The sequence below is a fragment of the Zalophus californianus genome, chromosome 3 (genome assembly GCF_009762305.2).
Source record: "Zalophus californianus isolate mZalCal1 chromosome 3, mZalCal1.pri.v2, whole genome shotgun sequence".
NCBI classification, from domain to species: Eukaryota; Metazoa; Chordata; class Mammalia; order Carnivora; family Otariidae; genus Zalophus; species Zalophus californianus.
In genome coordinates, this window is record NC_045597.1 from 143,094,183 (window position 1) to 143,102,933 (window position 8,751).

General features: G+C 35.7%; 1 non-coding gene across 1 annotated transcript; it reads left to right on the forward strand.

The window, feature by feature from the left end:
- The first annotated feature begins 7,228 nt into the window (after positions 1-7,228).
- Positions 7,229-7,330, forward strand: LOC113921139. Its single transcript, XR_003519541.1, has one exon. It is a non-coding gene; the product is annotated as a U6 spliceosomal RNA (small nuclear RNA).
- The last annotated feature ends 1,421 nt before the right edge of the window (positions 7,331-8,751 follow it).

The following is an 8,751-nucleotide window of genomic DNA, read 5'->3' on the forward strand; positions in this document are numbered from 1 at the left end:
TCCCAACCTGCAAGTACCCTGCACGGAGTGAAAGGTTAATAAATAATTGGTGAATTAACGTATGTGTAATCACCTAGTTTGCTGAGGACATTCAATATGCCAAGCAGGGTTTTAAGCACTTTGCACATGCTAACCTCATCTCATCTTTGCCTCAGCCCTATGAGATAGGGACTGCTCTTTTGCCTAAAGAGAGGTGAGAGTACATACTTACTTACTGGCCATCTCAGTAGCAGAAACAGGATCTGAACCCAGACAACCTGCCTATAATCTTAGTTACTGTGTGTTGCTGCTTACGGTACTACAGTACCCAATTTGTTTACCGTATACAGTAGGGAAGACAAAGGGGCAGAATAATGTTTAGAGCACTGCCTTTGTAATTGTGGATGCATGACTTTGTACAAGTCATACATGAACTTCTCAGGTTCTTCATATAAAATGGATTAAGAGTAGTATTTATTTTACAAAACTTTTGTGGGGTTTCAATGAGGCAGTGCATATAAAATGCACATAATAAAAATGAACTTTTTTGATGGTGGGGAGGGTATTCCAAAAGTGTAGAATCTCCTTCCAGCTCTGGGAGTGTTACTGTGGCGTCTGCCTTTCTGTGTTTGGTGCTATACTCTTTTTTGTAAAAGTGATGATTTCTAGCCAGTTTGAAGCCACCCAATAGCAGTTGTGGACATACAGAAAATAGCACTCATGTAGTGAGACTGCAGTGGGCCAAAAAGAAAATTAAAGGCCTTATAATTTTATAACCAAAATAAATCTCCCTCAAATGTTAAATTGTGGGCATCTCTTGGTGTCTTATTACTGAGTGATTATTAACCCATTAACGTTGTACTTCATTCAGTGTGGTAGCACGCAGATACATTTTTCTTTTCAAACCAAACTGTTAGATTGTATGTTGTCTATAGCACTTGGAGTGCATAGATAATCCCATGGGGAGGAAAGAAAGGTCATTTTTATGTTTTTTTAAGATTTTATTTATTTATTTGACAGACAATGAGCACAAGCAGGGCGAGCAGCAGAGGGAGAGAGAGAGAAGTAGGCTCCCTGCTGCTCAGGGAGCCCGATGAGGGTCTCAAACCCAGGACCCTGAGCCAAAGGCAGATGCCCCACTGACTGAGCCACTCAGGCACCCCAAGAAAAGGCATTTTTAAAATATTTGGGGGGTGTTTATTTTAAAAAGATCTTTTTTCTAGTTCTTTGAGATTTTTCTGAAAAAAGAGGTACTTAATCCCAAAATTATAGTGAAAAACAAAACGATGCTAACTTCACCGAAGGAGAAGAGATAAAATTGGTTTAAGAAGAAATATATGGTGTAACTCTCACTTATTCCTCAGATAAAGTAATGCACCTAATGCTGCTTATATATGGGCCCAGCAATGACAAAAGAAAATGATCATTTTATTACAGTGGATCTTTGTGTGCAGAATTCAAGGGCAGGACCTATTCCTATCTTTAAAGGGGGAAAAAGTATATCTGATTTATATATCTACTTATCTCCTTAGAAAAATGTCTAGTGTAATGCTGGCAAGCCTTTGCATAGCATATTAATAACTTGAGAGTCAGGATTTGTCAAGAGGTCTGAGGTTCATATTAGTTTTTCTATAACTTTTTTCTCACCTCTTTTGAATTATGGACATGGGAGCCATGTTTTAAACTACTTGGTGGGCCTGTCACCGTTCATGGTAGCATTTTCAGTATGTGCCTTGAATTGAATATGTATATATGACCGCTGCAACCAAGTGGCCTATAAGATATTATTCGTTTCTTTACCCAAAATCTGCTAGGATATGACATTTTGAAATTTTACGGTATAAAATACAAACTTTCCCAAAATATTAATTGAAACTCAATGGGAAGCGATGTAGCATATAAGAAGCATGGTGTAGTGCTTTGAATTGCGGTCTTAATAAATCTCACTATGCGAAAATGATGACTCTTGTATTTTGCCTGCATTAAAATCATTTTAGAAGATAATTGGTTTAGCTTATTGTAATACTGCCTGATAGTATTTCTTTTGTTTTTCAAGCAAAGAATAAGGCATCATTAAATTATTGTTGCATGGGGAGGTCATGTATTATAAATATTAGTGAATACAGAATATAAAACAGACTTGCAAAAAATAAATACACTTCTTCACACAGGAGACTCACTACAGGTTTCACCGGATTATTTAACTCATTCAAATATATTTCTACTTCATAGACTAGAATTACTTCATAACTTTTATTTTATTTGTTATTTTTAATTTACTAATTGGAAAATATATACAAATACATAAAGCATTAAAGGGCCTATTTTGGAAAAGTAGCATGATTCTACCTGAGCAATAAATGAGATGTGTTGTTATTGTTTTGAACATTTGAAAAACAGAGTATATCAAAGCTTTTTTGTTGTTTCACCTAAAGAGAGAGAATGCCTAGAATTTTATAATTTCAACGTAATTTTTTGAACATTAGAATTTCTATAACCAGAAAAATTAAACAGTTTTTAAAACTGAAGGATTCTCAGGGCACCTGCATGACTTAGTCGGTTGTCTGCCTTTGGCTCAAGTCATGATCAGAGTCCCAGGGTTGAACCCCACATTGGGCTCCCTGCTCAGCGGGGAGCCTGCTTCTCCCTCTCCCACTCCTCCTGCTTGTGCTCTTCTGCTATCTCTCTCTCTCAAATAAATAAAGCCTTTTTTAAAAAACCTAAATAAATAAAAACTGAAGAATTCTCATAAGTTATATATTAAGTATATAATATATAGAAATATATCAGTATATATGCATATATGTAATTGTGTCTCTTTTCCAGTGATAGCTATTTTAAATGACTTAGAATGCCATTTCACTAAATTGAATATGTTTTGAACTGAGTAGAGTCATCCAACCAGCTGAACATTTTCCTTCTGCACAGATTCAAAGAAAAAAAATCAACAACCCTTTGCTTTTTTTCCGGGCTGAAGCGAATTGGCTGAAGTGGCCAGTTCTGAGGGACAGGGTGGTTCCTAAAGTCACAGCCCAGGAGTCTAAAGTTTCTCTGGCATCCAGCTTAATGTCATGCCTACTGTTGTACCCAGTCTTTAATAATTCTAGCATGTGCTATTAAGTAGCATGTACTACCTATCCTGATATTTCACCACATTACCCAGCTGTAAGTTGGGGACCAAGTGCCTTGTGAGCTGTTGGCAAAGTCTCAATTAGCTGAGCACAGGCAGCATGTAAATATGTTGGAAGAGATAATGGATGCATTGATGGATGCCTCCCCAGCAAGGAAAATCAGAAGCTGTCCTTGAGCCCGACAAGTGAAAGGAATGGAAAGCAGGACAGACTGCTCTGAGCTGGGAAGCAGAGGTGGTCTAGCTGTAGCAAGGAGTGGTGGGTAACAATCCTAGAGGTAGTTTAGTGGCTCTCTATTCTATAGAATCCTTGTACCTAAATCTAAGCAACTTACCAGCTAGAGATGCTTGGGAAGGCAAAGGAATAAAAGTCACCATACTTTTACTGCAACCTGGGTAAAATTCTGAGGACTGATCAAAGACCACTCTCTGGCATCTGCTATAATAAAATGATTATGTGTGTAAGTACCATACTCCGTTTGTCTGTCAGGTTGTGGAATGTGTGTGTTGGGTTTTATGAAATTGGATGGACTTTAAGCCTGAATAAAGTAAATATTTGGTACATGCAGATTTTAGAGCTAATTTATTTGTAACAAATCACACTGTCGATGCCTCGATCAAGAACAAGGGGGAAATGTCCAAAAGGCTGTAATGTAAACACGTAAAGCATGTGCAAGGTATAGTAAGCTTTAAGGGAGCTAGACATTTCAGTTGATAAGACAGGAATGATGACAGAAGCCAAATAAACTTAAGGCAAAAAGTTCAAGTACCAATTAAGATAGACCCTATTAGAAACTATTTGTCAGCTATTAAGTGACTCTGCGGACATGGAAAGTCTATTTGCTACAGAGATTTGTTCATGGTTTTAACTATATTTAAGTAAGAATTCTAAACATTTTCAGATTTCAGCTCAACAGAATTGTTAGTGGTTAGGAGAAAAAAATTGCTATCATTTAATTTAATAGATTGTCTAGGCCTTTGATTTTTTTATTCCTACAGTTTTTGTTTTCTTTCTGCTTTAGATTCAGTTACTTTATCTATAGTAATTATTTTATGTGGGAAATTCTAAATGCAGTCTTTCTTAATTATTTACCCTAATGAATGGAAGCAAGGTCATCAATAACTGGACACCCAGTAACTGGATAAAAATGGTCTAAAGTATTTTATTTTTGATACATACTGTGTTACACTTAGAAAATTTGCCTGATTTTTTTGTACACATATATTGCATATCTAGAACAAAAGTTTTGTTTGCATACTGTATTTTGTCTCCATCTCTCTTTCTCTCTCTCCATATATATATATATACATATATTTAGTTGGCCATGACAACTGTAAAAAAAAAAAAAAAAATGTTGATCCTGACAGTTAAGCCCTGGACTCGAACCAGATATCCCAACTTTCAATACAACTCCCTGCCTTGCCACACACATGGTCTTGATGAAGGCATTTACTTCACTGAGTCTCAGTTTCCCCATTTACAGAAATGAAGTGAAAAATGTCTGTCTTATTGATCTTGCCATGGGGAGCAAATGAAATAAGGTATGTTACTCTACTTTGATAAATATATGAATTAAAACTCAACGGACTCCATTTTAAATAAAATCCTAAAACAGAACAGAAAAGAAAATAGAGTTTGTTTGAAGGGAATAAGATGTATCTAATCTCCTTTTCCTTGTTTCATGGAATTCTTTTATTTCTTGGTCAGGAAAATAGAAAAAATAATACTGTCTATAAGCTTAAAGACATTTGACAGAAACCCTTTGACTTTTTATGAACAAGTTTTATAAATACAGAGTGGATTCAAGAGAAAAGAAATATAATTAAAATTTACTGAGCATCTTTATCTGTCGTAGTCACGGTGCTTGGCATTCGCATATGTCATCTTACTTAGTCCTCTCTACCTTGTGACCAGTCTCCGAAGAGCAGTAGAACATGGGTGGATCAAAGTACATGCTCTGGAACTAGAATAACTGGTTTAAATTCCAGCTTCTTCACTGTCAAGCTCCGTGACCTCAAATAAGTCATTTAACCCCAGTGTGCCTTCGTTTTCTCACCTGAGGCACACTGAGGGTATAAATAAAATAGATTATACCTTTACGCGGTTATCTTGAAGATTAAGTGAAGAAATACCTGTAACACCCCTTAGAATACTTCTTGGCACATGGTTAGCAGTCAATAAATAATATTTACTGACATTTTTGTAGAGCAGCATCTCATTAAGACATTTGCCCAAGTTCCCACAGAAATTGAAAAATGGAGCATTGATTCAGGTCTCTCTGAATAACACTCACTGACTGGCCTTTATGGCTCCAACACTTGATTCTTTAAACACCTCCATCCTGACCTGTGTGAACTTGGACTTTACTGAAGGTGTAGGTGAAGGAGCAGGTTTATATCAGAGCATTGGAACCAACTAAGAATGCAGTGTTTGATATTTCTGTGCTAAAAATTACTTCAGCCTCCCCACCACTGGAAACTTCTCACCAGACATGATTTTATGCAATCCTGGCCTTCTGCCATATTCTCTAATATTTCTTGTTTTCTCTCTCCTCTAGTCTCACTGTGCCCCCTGTCTTCTCTGATATCCCTCATCTTTACCTTCCTGATCATTTCTTATGTGGAGTGGTTTTGCTTCTACCTTGTTTACCTATCCTTTTCAGGCCTATTTTCAGGACTTTATCTGCCATTTTGAAATAGTTATCTAAATCTTTATTTATATAAAAACAAAAACAGTTTCTCGGATTAGAGAAACTTTGATACCAACTGTTGGATATCTTCTCAGCTATTCATCTGACCATTTTGCTTCCCTTCCTTAAAAACCTGGAATATTTTTGTTACATCCAGAATAAAATTTTAGGTCCTTTGCAGAATATTAAAGATGCTTGGTAATCTGCACCTCTGCTATTTTTCTACTACAACCTTCATTAGCATTAAAAATAAAAGTGAAAAATAAAGAAAAGTCAAGACAAAATTTTTAAAAACAACCCATAGTATCCACTACCCAAAGATAAACCATGTTACTCTTTCAGTGTCTGGCCTTAGAATTACATCTTATGTATATAGATACATGTAATTTTATTTTATAAAAATTTAAACTTTATATAATTTCTTATAACCTATTCTTAAGAAATGAACAATAAATTATTTTCTCATGCCAATAAATATTCATCTATAATATTCTTAAGGGCTGAAAAGAATGTTGATAGAGACTCCCAACATTAATTTTACTAATCTATATAAATAAGTTTTTCCCAAGTTTTTGATACTATAAGCAAGAATGTTATATATTCTTTAGAGCCAAATCATTGCATATCTCTTTATAGTTTTTAGTATGAATTTACAAATGTAGAGTTGGTAGGTCAGGATATAGCTGTAAAAAACTGTGTTGCATTTTCTCTTCCTACTATCTTCTTTTTTTTTTTTAACATATAATATAATGTATTATTTGTTTCAGAGGTATAGGCCTGTGATTCATCGGTCTTACACAATTCACAACGCTCACCATAGCACAGACCTTCCCCAATATCCATCACCAGCCCCCATCCCTCCCACCCCCACCACTCCAGCAACCCTCAGTTTGTTTCCTGAGATTAAGAGTCTCTTAATGGTTTGTCTCCCTCGGAAAAAGGAAGGGGGGGAAATCGGAGGGGGAGAACGAGCCATGAGAGACTATGGACTCTGAGAAACAAACTGAGGATTCTAGAGGGGAGGGGCGTGGGGGGATGGGTTAGCCTGGTGATGGGTATTAAAGAGGGCACGTTCTGCGTGGAGCACTGGGTGTTATACGCAAACTGAATCATAGAACACTACATCAAATACTAATGATGTAATGTATGGTGACTAACATAACAAAATAAAATTAAAAAACAAAACAAAACAACAACACTGTGTTGCACTTAGTCCTTGTAGGGTATATAGGGTAGGCCTGTATGTTATCAAATTGTAAATATTTGTCACATTTTTGGTGAAAATTCTATCTCATGGCTATACCCAATGTTGCATAACTTTTTCCTAGTGCCTAGCACATTTAGGTATTTATTCATATATATTTCAATATTTCATTTTAAGCTGAGGAAAAATGTTCTTTTATATAGCACTTAAGAAATCCAGTAATCAGTGTTCGCTTCAGCAACACATATACTAAAATTGAAACTGCAGAGATTAGCATGGCCCCTGCACAAGGATGACATGCAAATTTGTGAAGTGTCCCACAGAAAGAAAGAAAGAAAGAAAGAAAAAAGAAGAAAGAAAGAAAGAAAGAGAAAAAAGAAGAAAGAAAGAAAGAAGAAAGAAAGAAAAAGAAAAGAAAAAAGAAAAAGAAAGAAAGAAAAGAAAGAGAAGAAAGAAAAAAGAAAGAAAGAAAGAAAAAAAAGAGAAGAAAGAAAGAAAAGAAGAAAGAAAGGAAGGAAGGAGGAAGAGAGAGAGAGAGAGAGAGAGAGAGAGAGAGAAAGAAAAAGAAAGAAAAAGAAAGAAGAAAGAAAAAGAAAGAGAAAGAAAGAAAGAAAGAAAGAAAGAAAGAAAGAAAGAGAAAGAAAGAAAGAAAGAAAGAGAAAGAAAGGAAGGAAGAAGGAAGAGAGAGAGAGAGAGAGAGAGAGAGAGAGAAAGAAAAAGAAAAAGAAGAAAGAAAGAAAGAAAGAAGAAAGAAAAAAGAAAAAGAAGAAAGGAAAGAGAAAAAGAGAGAGAGAGAAAGAAGAAAGAAAGAAAGAGAAAGAAAGAAAAAGAAAAGAAAGAAAGAAAGAAAGAAAGAAAGAAAGAAAGAAAGAAAGAAAAAGAAAGAAAGAAAGGAAGGACGGAGGGAAGGAAGGAAGGAAAAAAATCCAATTAGCATATTCTTGAGAGAACAATTTAGAGTTGACCACAACTAAATACAGACATCAGAAAATAAAAACCACTTTTGTCTAAAAGTCTGTCTTTGTGAGTCTCAAAAATAATTAGATTTTGATATGTATATTTATGTTTAATAATAAGCTAAAAATAGAATTTTTTAATGTTACACTTTGTCTTCATGCTGAAATTAATTTTAGAAAGAGTAGGTAAAGAAATACTAAGAAACAGCATTCTCATTAGCAGTCATAATCAAAAGGTCTTGGTCACTGATGTTAATTACAAATTAAGAGTTGGTGACGGTCACACAATCATTAGGTGCTGATCCATTCAGTGACTGGAGTTATAATTGGAAATAATATTCTGTGGATCCTTAGAGAGCCAGTATTTTATCAGATAGAAGTATATTATATGGCTAGCTAGAAGATAGTACTTTGGGCCTTGCAAATGATCTCATCCTGATCTCCCTGGGATGCCTAGAGTACTGGGACTAGTTGGTAAGACTAGGTGATCCACAGCCCATGGTGGTCTGTTTGCCCTCCAGGGTGGAAGCTCTGAAATAGTGTATCTGTCTGAGAGAATTGGTATGTTAGAAGTTGTGATTGTGACCACTGTTAGGAAGGTCTGGAGCAATCAGTTGTGTTTAGAGTGTGTGTTTAGAGTAGTCACTTTCGGTGTACAAACACATCCTCCTCCTGAGCATCAGTGTCCAGAGTAGCCTGTGTGTTATTATGGCCAATGCATCAGTCTCAGTTAATGTGCATGAGTGCTCAGTATATCCCAGCCATCAAGTTGGGAGAACTCTCCAAAAAGTC